The following is an 18,057-nucleotide window of genomic DNA, read 5'->3' as shown; positions in this document are numbered from 1 at the left end:
GTTCATGACCCCTTTAAAGTGGACGAGTAATGCAATTGACAGGAACAACAGTTGTCCTGGGAACCTCACTACAACTTAAGGAAAATAAGGTTTCATGTGTTTTTATACAGACTTTCACTCCCTCACTCCTCCTGTTTGAGTCTGAGTTTCTTGACAATACGGACTGATGAATTTTCAGTAAACAAAATCATATTACATCCTCACACTGAAACCCTGTTTAAGAAGTGTGGTAAAATGTACAGTATGTGTGTTATATACGAAAAAAAAAAGAAGTGTTTTTAAGTTGTTTTGACACATCTGAAGTAAACTCAAAATGTGTATACGTAGATGGAGCCGGTTGGAGCCAGCTCGTTTTTATTAATGCTGTTCCAAAACCAGATGACAAGAAAATTGGTTTAATGGTTTCAAAAGCTTGATTAGCTTGCCTCAGAACTTATTCCAAATTCCCAAACTCAGTTAAAGTTTACACCAGTGAGGTCGATATAATATCAAAAACAATTACAAAATGAATATTGAATAACTGCTTAATTTTGATCAAATTCGTTTTGGTTCAGGTAAATATGCAATCAACATTATTTCATTCAAATAGATGAATAGCTTGATTCAACCAGCTCGTGTTCGTAAAAGTTGTACATACTCTGTTCCAAATTTTGATGCATGAAATTGATCAGGAGTGACAGTAAATACTTTTACATTGTTACAAACATTCGCTGTTGTTTTGGACTTTCTGTTCATCAAAGAATCCTGAAAAAAAGTATCAAAGTTTCCACAAAAATATGAAGCAGCACGACTGTTTTCAACATTGATGATGATAAGAAATGTTTCTTGAGCAGCAAATCATCATATTAGAATGATTTCTGAAGGATCAGGCGACACTGAAGACTGGAGTAATGATGCTGAAAATCAGCTTATACCATCACAGGAATACATTACATTTTAAAATGTATTAAAATAGAAAACAGTTGCAATAATATTTCATGATATTGCTGTTTTTACTGTATTTTAATAAAATTAATGCAGCCTTGGTGAACATAAGATACTTTAAAAAACTTTTTTTTATAGTAGTGTATTCACAGTTAAAAAATGAAGGATGTAATATTTAACAAATTTGTTTTCTCTTATTTTAGAGATATGAAAATCCTTTTTCACTTGCAATGGTGGATTTAACATTCTGACTTGTTATTATATTTAACATATCTGACTTGACGTGCTATTAATGTTTTTAATGTTTTTATTAATGTTTTTTCAGTGTAAACATTGTTGCCACATATATTTATTATTCCATAAGATGTCTATAACAATAATATAAAAGATAATTTTTAGTTTTGGACCCATTAGCAGTAACAAGATCTTAAAGAAATTACAACCACACCAAGCTCACCTTTTACTCAGCTTTATCCACATTTCTTCATCATTTTAACCACAAGATGTCGCTGCAAAACCATAAACAGTCCACACATGGCAAAACGATGACATACGCTTTTAAATGGACAGCTTGGAAACTTCTCAATTACAAACTGTACATTTGTTTTGCTGTGAAAAACAACCTCATGATCATTAGCAGGATGATCATTGTATACCTGACTGAATGACACAGACTGACTGGTTCAAGATGGAGACAGTTTGTTATAACATTGTACAAAACAAGCACATCAGTATGCCGTAAGCTCATGAATATTCATGCGAGTAAAGGCCTGTGGGGACTGAGCGTTCTTGGAAATGGAAACATTGGGTTGGGAAAACAACCCACTTTTTCTTTACAGCGATTAAAGACATTCATGTGAACTAAATAAAGAGATGTGTAGGAAAAAACAACCATAGCCTCACTGCTAGAAGCTCCTCTTTATGCTGCTGATAGACTTACACAGATAATAAAAATATTCATCTTGATTCTGTTTTATCACTCAGGCCTACAATTAAATGCTCCATTATGCTCCAAATTAAAAGTTTCAGCCAAAATAAACAAACCAAAATCTGTGAGAGGCGCAGACTCACAGATGCTGGTTCCACTGCAAGGGGAAGGATGATACAATACTAGATGAATTCAGGGTAAAATCATAAAAGATATAGACTGTGATCTCAGCATTGAGACTCTGATCCACGGGCTGCTGTCTTCCTTGCCCCTTCGGCTGCCAAAAATAAGAATGAAGTACAAATGTAAAACGCTTTATTGCTCCTGTGAGAGTAAAATTAGAGCCCAGAGGGCTTATTACGGTGAGTTTGCAAAAAGACGTCAATGAGACCTCCTGCTGTTTTATTCTGTTCCCGAAGAATAAAAGAGAAGTTCCAAACAGTCTAAAGAACAAGCGTGGAATACTGATGACTATTTAAAGGCCTGTCTGTGTTCAGACATACCTGCACTGTTCCAATCATTAAACTCTCTCATGACCTATTTTCTAGCCGGTTTCAACTCTCGTTTCATCTCTCAGTCCTCTGCGCTTCCGAAATCGGTCGGAAACGTTTTTTTCTGCACTGCAGGGAATATTTATAAAAAAACCTTTTTCTTGTTTTACCCCATCACACTCTCAGACATCCAAGTTTACTAACGGTTTTTAATCAGTTTCATTATTTAGTCTCTCAGCGGGAGCTTCAAAGGGCATCAAAAACGTTTTTAGATCACAGCTCAGCTTTGGATGTGTAAATGCCAACCGATAACAATCTCATTTTGATTTGATATTGTGATATTGGCTACACATCACTTATCTATGCTTTTGGGTCACATTCATGTTACAGAGGAGACTTTCGGGAAGTGCTTTATGGTCCATCTCTGCTCGAAACATTACCGTCAACTCTTGTCGAGGCGAATGACAGGTGCAGGTGGATATGAAGAGTTCTGCTGGTAGTGCGTGACGAGGCGAACGCGATGCTTATAGTGTCTTGTCACTGATACCATAAATACAGTATCATGTCTCTCAGTTGACTGTTCGAAATTCATGTGCGGCTGTACCACCCTGCCTAGACAACCGGACCTTTACTTCTCCCGCCTGACAAGCACTGTAGGCCCATTTTTTTGCCCATTTTATTAGCCTCCCAACAACCTGTCCCCACAGACACCCACTGTGTTAGTATTCACTCCCTGACAATTTTGTAGAATAACATATGTATACAGATGAAAAGCCCCCAAATTTGTTTTGAGCCATTTAAAAATTACGTCTTTGCTCGAGTAAAATTTTCAAGAAAAGTTATGAGGTGTTAAAAGCATTTGACACACAAACAAATAAGCCTTCTTATAAAAATACTTTACACTTCAGCTGCTCTCTTTAATTCGTGCTAACTATAGTTCATCTTTGTTGGTTGAAAACAACATAATCTCATTGCAATTCGTAACTTTTTTATGTTTTGGTGAATTGGTGGCTACCCGGCTAACTTGGGACAATCTCAGAACTTCAGCTACTGCTCTTGCAAGGTTCTCTCAAAGTTTTGAACAAACGTTCTTCCAGTAACCTTAATAGAATATTTGTTCAACGATCTTTATTAATGTTCTTTGAATCAACATTATATATACATTGTTCATGTCTTGGATTTTTTTTTTTTTTTTTCTGAAATGCTTTAGTTGATGGTTAGGATTAGGATTTTTAGATTTTTAAATCTTGCTACTTGTTTCAGAGAACATTCAAAAGTAACTTTCCCAAATTGTCTGAAGAATGATCAAATGAAATGTTTCCTTAACGTTCGCACAACCAAGAATCTTTATTTTTTTAAACATTATAAAAAAACTGGACATTTCGAATGTTCAGAGAACATTCAGAAATAATGTCATAACTTAATAGAAATATTAGCAAAACGTTCTTATTCAGTTATTCATACAGCCTCTGAAGCTCAAACTTGGACACATCATCAGTGTTGTTTCCAGGCGCCATTGGGTGTTTTTGTGTCTTTCAACAGACACCCTCTTCCAGGCGACCCGACCGAGGTTGATCAAGCCTCGGCCTTTGTCCAAGTGGCATTTTGTGGTCCCCACACGAATATGGTCCCTTCAACCATAGCCATCTTGATGCCCGCTCTGCAGCCTCCATGCTGTTGCTGATGGCTCTTCTCCGGCTTGCACCAGTTATTCCCAGCATTCCATAAGCCTCGCTGAGGGAATGACCAGCGAATCTTCGGCAACCCTCCTCCACTGGCATGTGCACCTGGTTTTCCAACGGCAGGCCTCCAGCAGTCCCTCATACTCCTCCCTCTTTCTCTCCTGAGCCTCTTCCAAGGCACAGTTAGCTCCTAAGGTGTTTTGTAGACTCCGAGACGAGGATGATGTCCGGTCTAAGCGTGGTTTGGAATTTTCAGCTGCCTGTGGTGAACTGCCATCACCCAGTCTCATGCAGTGTAGAGCAAGCCAACAGGGTTGTTTTTCCTCTTGGGCTGCTCTCCCTCCTTGACAAATGCAATCATCCTGGCTGTAGTTTTGGCGCTTCTGCTCTCGCTGATCCTCTTGCTGATTGCCTCAGCTATGGTCGTGAGGACTTGGTTGTGTCTCTAGTGATAACGGACATCGCCCAGGGCCCGGGAGCAGCTGCTCAAGATGTTTTCTTGGACACACACATGCTGGAGTTTCTACATAGAACATATTTATGTTATCTTGGCAATTCGTATGAATTTGTACGATCTCGTTCGTATGTTTTCGTACAATGAATACAATACCCCTCGCTTACGTCCCTTTGATGGGTGGGGGTGGATCTTCATGCTTACTTTTTTTTCTAAAAAAAGCCACAAGGATTCACATTGTATAAATTTATACATAAAATAGTGCGTTCCTCTTAGAGAATGTATTTGTTGAAAATCTAATTCTATTGAGTTATTGAAGCTTTCCCCCTTTTATCTTAACTTTTGTTTGTTTTGTACAATCTTTGGATATTTGCTCTTGTCTGTGCAGTGAATATAGCAATTATTTTTGTTACTGCTGCAGTTTTTTCTAAGTTTGAAGAATATTTGAATAATCTAAAGAACATTTTTCCACTATAAAGAATATTTTGTGCAATGGAAAGGTTCTATGGATGTTTACGTTTCTTCATGGACCCAAAGATGCCAATTATCAATCTTTATTTTCTGTCATCATTCACCTCAGACTGCAGCAAAACGTTTCCTTTATGTGAATGTTGTCGTAGGTGTGTAGATGTGTAGGTGTGTGTGTGTGTTTGTGTGTGTGTGAACATATCCCTGAGTGAGTTTTTTTTTTTTTTTTTTTTTACAAACAGCTCCCAACTTCAGTCTATTGCTTGGGCCAAAGCCGTTGTGTCAATAAAATCACTTTTTCTTTTGTTTTTGTTTTTGAATTAATAAAATAAAATATTACAACTTAAACTTGAACAAAAATTGTTAATGTTAACTTTAATAAATGTTAACTGAAATACAATAAGTTGAAGTACTAAAATCACTCAAACTAAAACTGAAATAAAAATGAAATCTAAATAGAAATATTAAAAAAACAAAATAATACAAAAAGCAAATAACAAAATGACTAAAACTAAAATTAAAACAGAAAATATAAAAATAAAAGCTAATTTATTTATTAAATGTATTAATTAAATATTAATAAAAACTATAATAGTAAATAATATTAAAATAACATTGAGCCAAAATGGTTGGGATACTCAAAGAAACACAGCCAACCAACAGTTAACTTACAATATTGTTGTCTTTGTAGCTGAAAAAACAAACAAACAAAAAAACTAACAAAAAAAACCACCTTTATATTCTCTTGTCAAAGAATAGTTTTTATATCCATTTATAATAGCCTTCTAATGTTCCTTTAGCCATCCAATTCAGTTAACTGTCTCAATAAATATAGTCATGCCACAATATAAACAATCCTTTGCACTGAAATGTCATTATGGTCCTTTTAAGAATAAACCTTTCATGTTTGTTTGTATTGTTTGTTATGCTGGCTAATGTAAGACATGTTGAGGTGTAAAACTACATTAGATTTACAGAAAACACATTAACATTCTTGTCAGCAGCAACATTAATCTGCTGGTACAAGACAGCAGTACAGAGGAATTGTACACTACCAAGCTACTCATACTATTGCTGCTGTGTATGTGCATATAGATTCATCTGTTATTTCAGCATTAGTGAGAAGGTTCTAATGAAAGGGATATATCCCCCATAAAATGTAGTTTCTCTCATGTTGTCCCCTTTATTTCACTGAATAAAAAGTAAAAAAGTTCTCACAATTCAGACTTTTTTCTTGCAATTACGTGTCAAGGACCACTGGAAATAACAGGACCCATAGCGCAGAGATGAGCGGTGAACGGTGATTTGTTAACAATAGGGTGTAACAATGTGTGACAGTTGCACAGCCCAGAGACAGTCCACAACAGCGGTCTAGACAGGAGACTCAGGCACAGGATTGAGCAGGTCAGTAACCAGTAGTCAGTGCAGTCTCAGGCTGGGCAGGACAGGACTTGAACACACACAGATGCACAACACAGGAGAAACAAGACAAGAACAAAACCACTAAAACATTTGATAAGTACAAGGCAGGGCAAACACTGTCGTTAAGCAACTAAAAAAAACTAAACTTTTACATATAAAAAGAAAACTAACAAAACACTAAAGTAAAACAAGTCCACAACAGGAGAAAGCTAGGTATTAGATAAGTGAAAACCCAGGCTAAATAATAAATCAAAGAGAAAAGCAAAGTAACAGTAACTGAAACTTAACTCTAAATCTGAGTGACAGAACCAAACAAAAACTAGAATAGCTCAAGTAAAACAAAAACTAAAGGCTAAATAAAGGGAAGTTAGTCTAAGATAACCCCAAAGCAAAAACTGTAAGGATACATGCTACAGAGAGAGCTTTGGACGGTCTTGGTCTTGGTCACAAAACAACAATCCAGCAAAGACAAGCAGCAAGGAAGCACAATATAAAGGGAGTGGAGCAAACGAGGACCAGGTGAACACAATAGCCGCGTTTCCACTGTCGGGCCAGTGCGAGCCAGGGCTTTAAACGGGCCGTGCCGGGCTGATAGCCTCGGGCTAATAGCACCGGGCCTGCGTTTCCACTGTCGGGCCAGTGCGAGCCAGGGCTTTAAACGGGCCGTGCCGGGCTGATAGCCTCGGGCTAATAGCACCGGGCCTGCGTTTCCACTGTCGGGCCAGAAGCTCCACAGCGCTTCACTAAAACACGCCGTAACACGCCTCTCTGGAACAACGTCACACTAACCCATTCACCAACAAATGGAAGTTTTATCAGAAAACTAATCAGAAATCACTGGAAACAGCGTTGAAAACAAACATGATAAAAGCGTCCGTTTGCTGGCATTTTTGTTGTTTACTTGAATATTTAAAACCCAAGCATCGATGTTTTACCACAGGTTTACAATAAAAAGTGATACATTGATCATAATGAATTACACTGTTAGACTTTTCTGTAATTTCTACAGTTATTTACTTTAAATCCCCCAGTATTATACTGCTATTTCTCTTTACAGTAAATAACTGTGATTCCAATTGCATCATGGGAATTTTCTGTGACGTCTAACACCACATACAGAGACTTACTGTATTTTTTAAATTTGCTGTATACTACTGTATTTGACGTAACTGCCTCTCTGGCTGGCACCATTCCACCGTGCTTTTTATTTCCTAATTGTTGCCTTACACCACGTGTCTACAACGCTATAATAGCCAGAGGCTGTCTATATTGGACACATTGAAGCGACCGGACCTTTAAATGCAAACCTGTTTATCCCTTGTAAGAACTAGTGCGAGCGCTTGGACTCGTATCGGACTACGTCTGAAATATAACGGCCGCGGCGCATCACTATACTGTCTGGGATTTGTCGTGTCGCGTCAGACAGACATCCAGTGTAGGTAATGGGGTCTGTCTTTTGTTGGATCGCGACGTTCGTGTCTGGCCCGGGGAAGAGACGGAATTCACTTCACCGAGAGAGAGATCAGCAAGCAAGGTAAAAAAAAAAAAAAAAAAAAAAAAACATTCTGTGTATGTTGACAGGATTGTGCCCAGTTTAACGTATGTTATAACGTTAACGTTAGCCTAACGTTACTCGTCGTCAACATGGCGGTAACGAACTTTACCATGGTAAACTGAGCTAACGTTTCATTTTACACACTTTGTTAGATTATTGAATTGTTGAGTTAAAATATGCCAACGAGCAACGCGTTTACATTAACAATAAATGTGAATAAACTAATGTGAAATTCTGTTTATATCCTAATGTTGGCCTACTGATGAGAACCTTTATAGTTTTAGCATTAGTTTGCAAACTATACCATATTATAGTTTTTTTTTTTTTATGGAATTTAATATTTACTTCCATTTTTGTGTTTAAAGGCAACTGCAACAAAGCGCCAATTCGCGCCAGTGACTTAGCAAGATTCCAGAGGTAGGCCAGCCCATTTGTGATATATTTTGAGATAAGTTTGCTGAAATGATTAGCATACACTATGTGAAAATTGCTTTTGAGCCACTGGTGCAGACTAGGTAGCTAACAATATCTTATAAAATCTCTATAAAATTGGCTAACTTTATATCAAATAAGTGACCTTTGCATTATGTCTAACTTTATTACACAGCAAATGAACCAATCAGAAGATGGACCATTGTCTTTGTTCAGTCTCACCAGATTAAATGTATCCAGGTAAGCACTGCAGTAAAACTCTCACTAATTCATTCAGACCAAATCTAGCATTCTAAACAACTTAAGTTTATATTTTTGCATTATTTTTATATTTTATTAGCCAGCGACTCTACCATTGCAGTTCCACCTGACTAGGAAGGTCCTAATATCAGCGCACAGGTGGGTTAACTACTGTAGAAAGGAGAACGATCATCACACAGTGATTTCTTGCATGTTTCTTACTGTGTATTTGTCTCAAACAGGTACTCCTTCACTGCAGACAAGCTGAAATGGGCTAAAATCATCTATTTCAGTCGTTCAACTTCTTTCTATTCATCTCAGCATTTTTGGACAGAATTTAGGATTTGTAAGTATTAAAATTTAATCTGGCATAATTGAATTTAGTTCTTTTGTATGCTATTTATTGACAAAAGCTGTTTACAAATATATATTCTTAAGTTTTTGTGAAAATAATAATAAAAATTAACAAAAAAGGAGGTTAAAAATAATGTGACACTAATATTCTCTCTCTCTCTCTCTCTCTCTCTCTCTCTCTCTCATATAGTTTTGGAACCGGGATCTCCTCTGAAGGACTGAGTACATTTGTGTTTGTGGGCACGCATGCAGACCAGGGAACATTCTGATCTTTGGAGAAGTTCATTTATTCACAAAGGTGGACAAAAACATTGTGTTGGCTTTTTAAAGATTATTTTGATGATGACTTTTACTCCTATGCTGTAGAAAAGATGGAGTAGACAGTCAGACATTGATAATAATAATAAATGTTTCTTGAGCATCAAAAAGACTTCTTTCAAAAACATTACGCCACTTAAATACTTCTTTTGGCCACCAGTGTACATGAATCCAACACATTTTTGGAAATAAGTGAAATTATTTTTAAGGTGGGGTTATGTGTCTTGTATTGTGAAAAGAACTGTGTTTTGTCCTGTTTTGGACATTTCCTTTTTGAATGCTTAATGTATTTATATTCTGCAGTTTTATGAATGTAATGGTTGATATTTCATTATAATACTTGTATAAGCTAAACAACCAATGACTCTACATTCATTTAGTCAAATGCTAATGTTTTGTTTATGATTTTATGTATGTTTTCAAAAATGTTTGCAGTGAAGGACAGCACATAATGTGTTAATTTAACACGTTTACACATCTTTGTGCTAACCTCTCTGACATATTTACTTTGTTAAAATCATTAACACAATGAATGAGTTAAAATTAACACAAAAAATGTTGTCTCTAAACTTAGCCATTAATGTGTAAAAATTTCACACATCATTTCCAGCATTGGCATGTTTATTTTGTGATATATATGAAATGTTTTAAATAAAAAAATGGTATTTTGTGATAACTTTGTCTAATTGGTTTGTATGAAAGTAGTACTTATGTAGGATAAAAATAAAATTAATCATATATCAAAATTATCAAATCTAATTTATATTTAGTACAAATAAAAATAATTACAGTAGTGTACTGATTAGCTTAGTTTTTACAGTAATGCACTGTACTGATTAGCTTCGTTTTTACAGTAATGCACTGTATTACACAAAACTGAAATACGGTTTGGTACTGTAACTCTTAATTACAGTAACTTACTGGCAACAGTGTTGCCAGTAAGTTACTGTAAAAAACCCTTGAAAAGTCTAACAGTGTAATTTATGTCAAAATTGCACATTAGTCACTCAGAAATAAATTACCGTTAGGTCTATTTCACAAAAGAAAGAGGACACACTTACTTCTTCAGTCGCGTCTGTTACTGTTTATCTGGTAGTTACAGGACATATTTACATCACATTTAGAAAGAATGATAATTTCTACAAATATATGCCACCAAAAATACGACCTGAGGAGCTTTAGCACTCTCTCGACTCCCATACAGATATTTTCAGTCAGAGAAACAGAGGAAGCTCCCGAAAAAAAAGTTGCTTTATTTTATGATAGTCCGGTATAAAGAGACGAGACGTGGGCTACTGACAGATAAAATAAAAACATGACTGTGATAGCCTTTATGATTGGTCTAATTTCTTCAAGCGTATGTTTTTTTACTATGCGTATCTTCAAGCGTTTACTATGTTTACTATGGTAATGGACCGCGCATAGTCTTTTGCATCACAAACACAAGGCATTCAAACATGAACGCGAGTTAAATTATTTTAAAAGTCTTTAATTGCTGACAGAATCATCCGGCGCTGCCGTCTCCCGACTCAGGTGAACTCCGCCTCTGTTCGTAACCACTCCTCTAGCCCGAGCTGGCCCGCTCTGGCCCAAGGTATTCGTAATTCTTACTTTTTCCTGGCAATTGCGAGTTTATATCAGAGATGGGACCAAGTCACACATGTGCAAGTCTCAAGTAAGTCTCAACTTAACCTTCAAGTCTCAAGTAAGTCCCAAGTATTTTTTTCTTGGGCAAGTCAAGTCAAGTCAAGTCAAGTCACAGGCTATGTCAAGTCAAGTCAAGTCCTGTAGTAGGGCAAGTCAAGTCCAAGTCAAGTCACCTTATTATTGTAATTTTACCTGCAGAATCTGATCTTAATAAAGTGAAAAGACAAGATATAAGTAGCCCAACTGTCAGTAAATTACAATAATTTGGATTTGCATTGTAAATACTCATGTTCAGTAAAATACATCATGGAATCAAACAAAATTGTAACTTCATAAAATTATTTATTTTTCACTTCTGCCAACAGTGTTTGAAATGTTTTAAATTGTCAACATTGAGTCCATAAAACAAATAACAGCTTAACATCCAACAGACTCTCTGAACACCTCCCTCTCTCTTTCTCAAACACAGTTTACGTACAACATTAAACTTTGTTACATTTCTCCTCTCTCTCTCACACACTCACTCTCACACTCTCTCTCTCTCTCTCTCTCTCTCACACACACACTCACTCACTCATTCTCTCTCTCTCTCTCTCTCTCTCTCTCTCTCTCTCTCACACACACGCGTTTTATTTTTACGCGGGCCTAGAGACGCGTTTTTTTTTTACCCTGCTTATGGGGCGGGCAGCTAGCGGATCGTTAGATTAGATGAATGTGATCATTTATATTTGGGCCTTTTTTGGGCCTGAAATCGCTGATAAAACCTTAATGGCTACTTTAGCTATTATTACTGTTACGTCCTGTGACGTAGTCTTGTGTTTATATTGTGTTGGTGATTGTTTTCTCTTTTTTTTCTCTATCTCTCCCTCTTTCTCTCATGCAGCACTCCAAATCATCCGCAGCTGATGTTAATTAGCAGGAGCGTGGCTTTTCTGTTTGCAGCCTGTATAAAACCGCAAAGAGACTGTGATCGTCAGAATCACAAATTTAAAAAAAAGTTATTTTATGTACAGACTCATGCTCGGCATTAATGTCACTGCAGTCATTTGCATCTAACAGCAGGCAAGATATAGTAAATGAGATCTATGAATCATTGTACAGAATTAAAAATATGAACATGCAGGTAACATTTATGTGGATTCCAGCACACAGAGGGATTAAGGGAAATGAAGATGTGGATACATTAGCAAAGCAGGCCCTGATGCAGGAGGAGGTCTTGTGCGTCTCACTCAGTAAGTCTGAAGCTAAAGGAATAATTTGCCTAAACGAAATATCATTAAGGAGTGGCAGAACAGTTGGGATACAGGAAACACGGGGCGACATCTCTGTATGTTACAGCAAGTTGTGGGTACAGGAAGGATAGCCAGAAGAAACAATAAAGAGGAGAACATCTTGTCAAGGCTAAGGGTAGGACATACTAGGCTTAATAAAACTTTGCATTTAATAAATAAGCACCCTTCAGGAGTGTGTGATCACTGTCAAATAGAGGAGTCAGTTGAGCATGTAATTCTTCACTGTCAAAAATTCTCTCAAGAACGGGAAGTATTACGGGTGGAAAGTAGAAAGTTAGAACAGGAAGAATTAAGTCAAAAATTTTTTTTGATATTGAAGTAGGGAAGTTATTCTGTTATTTGAGAGAAACTGGATTGATAAATAGAATTTAGGGTCATGAAATATTATTAGTATTATTACTATTATTATTTTTATTTATTTTGTTTCTGCAAGGGAAGGAAAACTCTGGCCCACAGTAGTAGGTGGCGGTAATGCACCATAATGCTGGTTGCCACCAGCCATTAAACGTTACAAAGAAGAAGAAGAAGAAGAAGATCGTCAGAATCCCTCTCCAGCTATCCCAGACATTATTGTGTGATTTGCTGTTGAAAAGAGAACTTATATTTTTTTGTGAAACCTGTTGTCTGAGTTCAACGACCATTTAGGCTGTGTGAGTTTAAATAGTTAAAACCGTGTAGGGAGATGGGCGCCAATTTATTTGGATGATCCATCCCTAAACTTTTCTCCTGTTTATTTCTAGTCAGGGAGAGAGGTAAGATAACTGTCTTTAATTTTTCGTTTCTTTTGTTAGGCAATTTATTTGGGTTTAAACTTTAGGAAGTCCTTGTTTTGTTTGTTATTTTGGCCTGGCCCTCTCCTGACGATCTGGTTATTATTTAAGTTTGTTTGTCTGTTTGTTGATTTTTGTTTGCTTTATAAATATATTGGTTAAACCTTTTAATAAAAGAAACTCATTAAGTATACTCTTTCAGTTTCCTTTTTGTTGCAAGGTGCGAATTAATGGGTGTTGTGTAGCCTTTTGGATAAAAAGGTGAACAGGAATTAGAGCTGGGATAGATGGAGAGGAGATTTCTCACGTTTATTTATTTACTTTTTGTTATATCATTTGTTACTCCCTCTTTAGACCCCCTAGACTGAAGTGGGAACGTAACATTACATTCGCTAACTACCAACTAACCAGATAACATTAACAAATTGACAAGCACTTACTGGGCAGAATGGCTGTTAATGTTGCATGTCTTGCAAAGCGCTGTTCGTCTTTTGCCATCTTGTGAATAATTCTTGAAGCCGAAAGCGATGACCCTCGGTCCCCCTCCGGCTGACATGTTGATGTGATATCTGATCTAAGTGGGCGTGGCGTGCGTAAGGTACGAGAGGGCATGACTGATGATAGTTTCATGATCCAGTCATGACAACGCTATTCTCAGCCTGCGCTCCAGCTGGGTAATCAACTTGATTTTTTAAAAATAATTTATATATTTTATATTCAAACTGAAAACATGATGTGATTAACACTCAAGTCATTCAAGTCATCGTGTCTCAAGTCAAGTCCCGAGTCTTTAACTTCCAAGTCCGAGTCAAGTCTCAAGTATTTTATTTTTTGTCAAGTCACAAGTCATAAAAATAGCGACTCGAGTCCAAGTCACCAAGTCACAAGTCCCCATGTCTGGTTTATATCACGCAATTCTGACTTTTTTCTCGCAATTGCAAGTTTATATCATGCAAATCTGACTTTTTTTCTCGCAATTGAGAATTTATCTCGGAATTCTGACTTTTTTCCTCACAATTGAGTTTATTTCACGCAATTGCGAGTTTATATCAAGCAATTCTGACTTTTTTCTCACGATTGCGAGTTTATATCTCACAATTCTTTATAATTTACAATTGCGACTTGAGATAAAAGTCAGAATTGTGAGACAAAAAGTCACAATTACGTTTTTTCTTTTTTATTCTCTGGCGAAACAAGCTTCCATAACAACCACATCAAGTGTTCTTAACAGTAATCCATGCATGTTGCTGGGTATTGATGTTTTAACATGTTGCTTGGTGTTGTTAGCATGTTACTTGACATTGCTAGCATGTTCTATAAGCATCTTGATAGGGTTGCTATCATGTTTTAGCACGAAGTTAGACTTATAAGAAGGAAAATTGAGGGTCACCAGGACATTTAAAGCTGCGCAATAGTTCCACTTTTTCTTTGAGTCAGATTGATGAGATGATTCTGCGGTCTTAAGTTCCAGATGTCAGAGAGAAGTACATTAACCTGCAGTTTCGCTCAAAAACTCAATACTAGCTTGACAGTATATTCTGCTTGACAAGGATTCAAGGTAGCACAGGGATGTGTAAATGCCCTAAAGTGACTGGGAGACAGAATAGACTTACTGGATTTCACAGCTCCCTCAAGGACTTCTCCGGTTGTTGTCTTTCCATTCCCTTTGTTCTAGCTCTGGTCAGAAATCATGAGAGCAGATGGTGCCCTCCAAAGTCCCTCTTAATCACGAGCAGGTGGAGAATGTTTCGTGTGTCTGGAGCTGCACTATAGCTGTGGGCTGCTGGGATACATTTTATTACAGGTTTCAACAGCATCTGCACATCCTTACGGTGAAGCTGTTTTATGGAACACTGCTTCTTTCATCTCCCAATAACCTATATTTATTGGATAATAAAATGTTACAGGATGGTAATTTGTGGTTGTAAAGATAGATATACAAAGTGTATACTAGACACACTTTGGTGGACCAAAAATATACATCAGCAATATATTAAAATAATAGGCTGAACAGAACGTCTCAGCTAATCTTGAAGAATCAGTCAGATACGCAGCCTTTAATGCGGAAGGATTACACTTGTCTCTTTTATTATACTGCGACACTGGTGAATAAATCTGCCTTGATGTTTGTTTTGAATGTTACATATGCATGATTGAACGCATAAGCCATCCATTTAAACTTGGCAAGAGTGAGCAATGGGATAAATGCTCGTATAATTTTATTTGCAGGACTGATTGTTGTGTAACCAATCAAATAAAAGAGAAAAAGGTTTTTTGGTACAATATATCATCATAATATCATTTGTGATACTGGTTAAGAATTATAAATTGTATGTTATAACATAGCATTCTTGGTCTGGGCATGTCTTGGCATATTCAGGAAGAGTACAGAATATGCAAATCAACACTTAAATATTCATAAGAAAAAATGCCCTTTCAGCCCCTTTGAAGGATGTGCAATTTCAAAGTACATCAAAGTAAGACAAAATGGCAGCCAGTATAAAAACAAACATCCTTCACAATCAATACACAGTCTGCATGGGGACGGCTACACAATTTTGTATCTCAGCTCATCAAAAGTTAACATTGGCATCCAAGGCACTAGTATCACTGAGAACTTCAGAGGTGATTTTCCTCACATTGTAATGCTGGTAGCATGAAGGGTTTCTTTCATGATAATGAAAGTAATTTTTGACTCTTCAGGTTTAATATCCACAATCATGATAATATAGGGCTAATGCCTCCCTTTTATAATGCCACTGGCAAGCAGCTCTCAATGACTTGTAAAATAAATGTTTTTTTGTTGTTGTTTTTTTTCACTTAAGGAAATAGGTTTAATGAATCAACCAGTTAAATAAATAAAGTCTGAATCCCTTTAAATACTTGTATTACTATAATGTGATAAGACTTCACTATGGTTGATGTGCTGAGCAGCCATATTGGATTCTGAAGTCGAGGTTGTTGCACTTTCCCCCCTCCAATCCTACTTGAGGCGACTTTCCAGTTAAAAGTTCCTAATGGTGCGCAGGAATTTCCCACATCCGAGGAAAAATGGAATGAACAATTTTTTGGGGGATTTGGATGAATAAAATGTGTACATTTCTAAAGGTGCAGTAGCATTATTAAATTATTAATTTATTGCGAAGATTCCGCAAAAAAAGGGTTCATTGTTCAATAGTGTAGAGATGCATGAAGCAAAGCTCACATAGAAGTCACTTGCAAACCTAGCAATTTTCCATTGGTCATTGCAGTGAATTTGCATGAGCAGCTTGAACACGAAAACCAGCGTGGTGAACTTATCGTACGGATTCCTGTTAATGGTGTGTGTCTACTGCCATGGAGCAAGTGGAGTAGAGTGGGCATTTTTAATGAATTCCTATTGAGTTTCACGCTTGCACAGTGAATTGTGGGAACAGGAGGTTGGAGAAAGCCTTGAGGCTGAGGCTGCGTTGAAGTCCACTTTTTTATGCCCTTCCCTCGCTTACTTCCCTCTGTCTTTTTCACTCGGATGTACGTCATTGCTTACGTTGCATGAGTGCCCACTACAGGAGGAACACTTGCAATGGGTTTAAATGTAACGCCATAAACCCTTGATCACTTTTGGTTAAATTAAGTGTGAGCACTGCAATTTGCTGTTCTGACGTCACAATCATGTTGCATTGTGGTCTATGGATCTGCCTGAAGTGTACATATGAGTAGACTCGCTCCAAATATATATATACTGTATATACTGTATATACTGTGTATATATATATATATATATATATATATATATATAGTGAGGAAAATAAGTATTTGAACACCCAGCTATTTTGCAAGTTCTCCCACTTAGAAATCATGGAGGGGTCTGAAATTGTCATCGTAGGTGCATGTCCACTGTGAGAGACATAATCTAAAAAAAAAAATCCAGAAATCACAATGTATGATTTTTTAACTATTTATTTGTATGATACAGCGGCAAATAAGTATTTGAACACCTGAGAAAATCAATGTTAATATTTGGTACAGTAGCCTTTGTTTGCAATTACAGAGGTCAAACGTTTCCTGTAGTTTTTCACCAGGTTTGCACACACTGCAGGAGGGATTTTGGCCCACTCCTCCACACAGATCTTCTCTAGATCAGTCAGGTTTCTGGGCTGTCGCTGAGAAACACGGAGAAACAAAGATTCTCTATTGGGTTTAGGTCTGGAGACTGGCTAGGCCACGCCAGAACCTTGATATGCTTCTTACAGAGCCACTCCTTGGTTATCCTGGCTGTGTGCTTCGGGTCATTGTCATGTTGGAAGACCCAGCCTCGACCCATCTTCAATGCTCTAACTGAGGGAAGGAGGTTGTTCCCCAAAATCTCGCAATACATAGCCCCGGCCATCCTCTCCTTAATACAGTGCAGTCGCCCTGTCCCATGTGCAGAAAAACACCCCCAAAGCATGATGCTACCACCCCCATGCTTCACAGTAGGGATGGTGTTCTTGGGATGGTACTCATCATTCTTCTTCCTCCAAACACGTTTAGTGGAATTATGACCAAAAAGTTCTATTTTGGTCTCATCTGACCACATGACTTTCTCCCATGACTCCTCTGGTCATGACCCAATGGTCATTGGCAAACTTAAGACGGGCCTTGACATGTGCTGGTTTAAGCAGGGGAACCTTCCGTGCCATGCATGATTTCAAACCATGACGTCTTAGTGTATTACCAACAGTAACCTTGGAAACGGTGGTCCCAGCTCTTTTCAGGTCATTGACCAGCTCCTCCCGTGTAGTTCTGGGCTGATTTCTCACCTTTCTTAGGATCATTGAGACCCCACGAGGTGAGATCTTGCATGGAGCCCCAGTCCGAGGGAGATTGACAGTCATGTTTAGCTTGCTCCAACAGTGGACCTTTTTTCACCAAGCTGCTTGGCAATTTCCCCGTAGCCCTTTCCAGCCTTGTGGAGGTGTACAATTTTGTCTCTAGTGTCTTTGGACAGCTCTTTGGTCTTGGCCATGTTAGTAGTTGGATTCTTACTGATTGTATGGGGTGGACAGGTGTCTTTATTGTCTAAAAAATCATATATTGTGATTTCTGGATTTTTTTTTTT

At 37.4% G+C, this 18,057-nt stretch overlaps 1 protein-coding gene and 3 long non-coding RNA genes across 4 annotated transcripts in view; 3 read left to right on the top strand and 1 right to left on the bottom strand.

Moving 5' to 3' along the window:
• Positions 1–18,057, bottom strand: part of LOC309481722 — a 430,539-nt gene that overhangs the window by 13,407 nt on the left and 399,075 nt on the right. The gene's annotated exons all lie outside the window — the stretch shown is intronic.
• Positions 1–18,057, top strand: part of LOC309481704 (uncharacterized protein) — a 64,854-nt gene that overhangs the window by 40,063 nt on the left and 6,734 nt on the right. The window lies entirely within an intron of this gene.
• Positions 7,442–8,747, top strand: LOC309481973. The gene is made up of 3 exons (XR_014200159.1): positions 7,442–7,903; positions 8,290–8,341; positions 8,532–8,747. It is a non-coding gene; the product is annotated as an uncharacterized lncRNA (long non-coding RNA).
• On the top strand, positions 11,711–13,168 carry LOC309481578. Its single transcript, XR_014200063.1, has 2 exons — positions 11,711–11,881; positions 12,739–13,168. It is a non-coding gene; the product is annotated as an uncharacterized lncRNA (long non-coding RNA).

The sequence above is a fragment of the Leuciscus leuciscus genome (genome assembly GCF_965113295.1).
Source record: "Leuciscus leuciscus genome assembly, chromosome: 19".
NCBI lineage: Eukaryota > Metazoa > Chordata > Actinopteri > Cypriniformes > Leuciscidae > Leuciscus > Leuciscus leuciscus.
The sequence above is the reverse complement of the archived record's forward strand: the minus strand, read 5'-3'. Positions and strand labels throughout refer to the sequence as shown.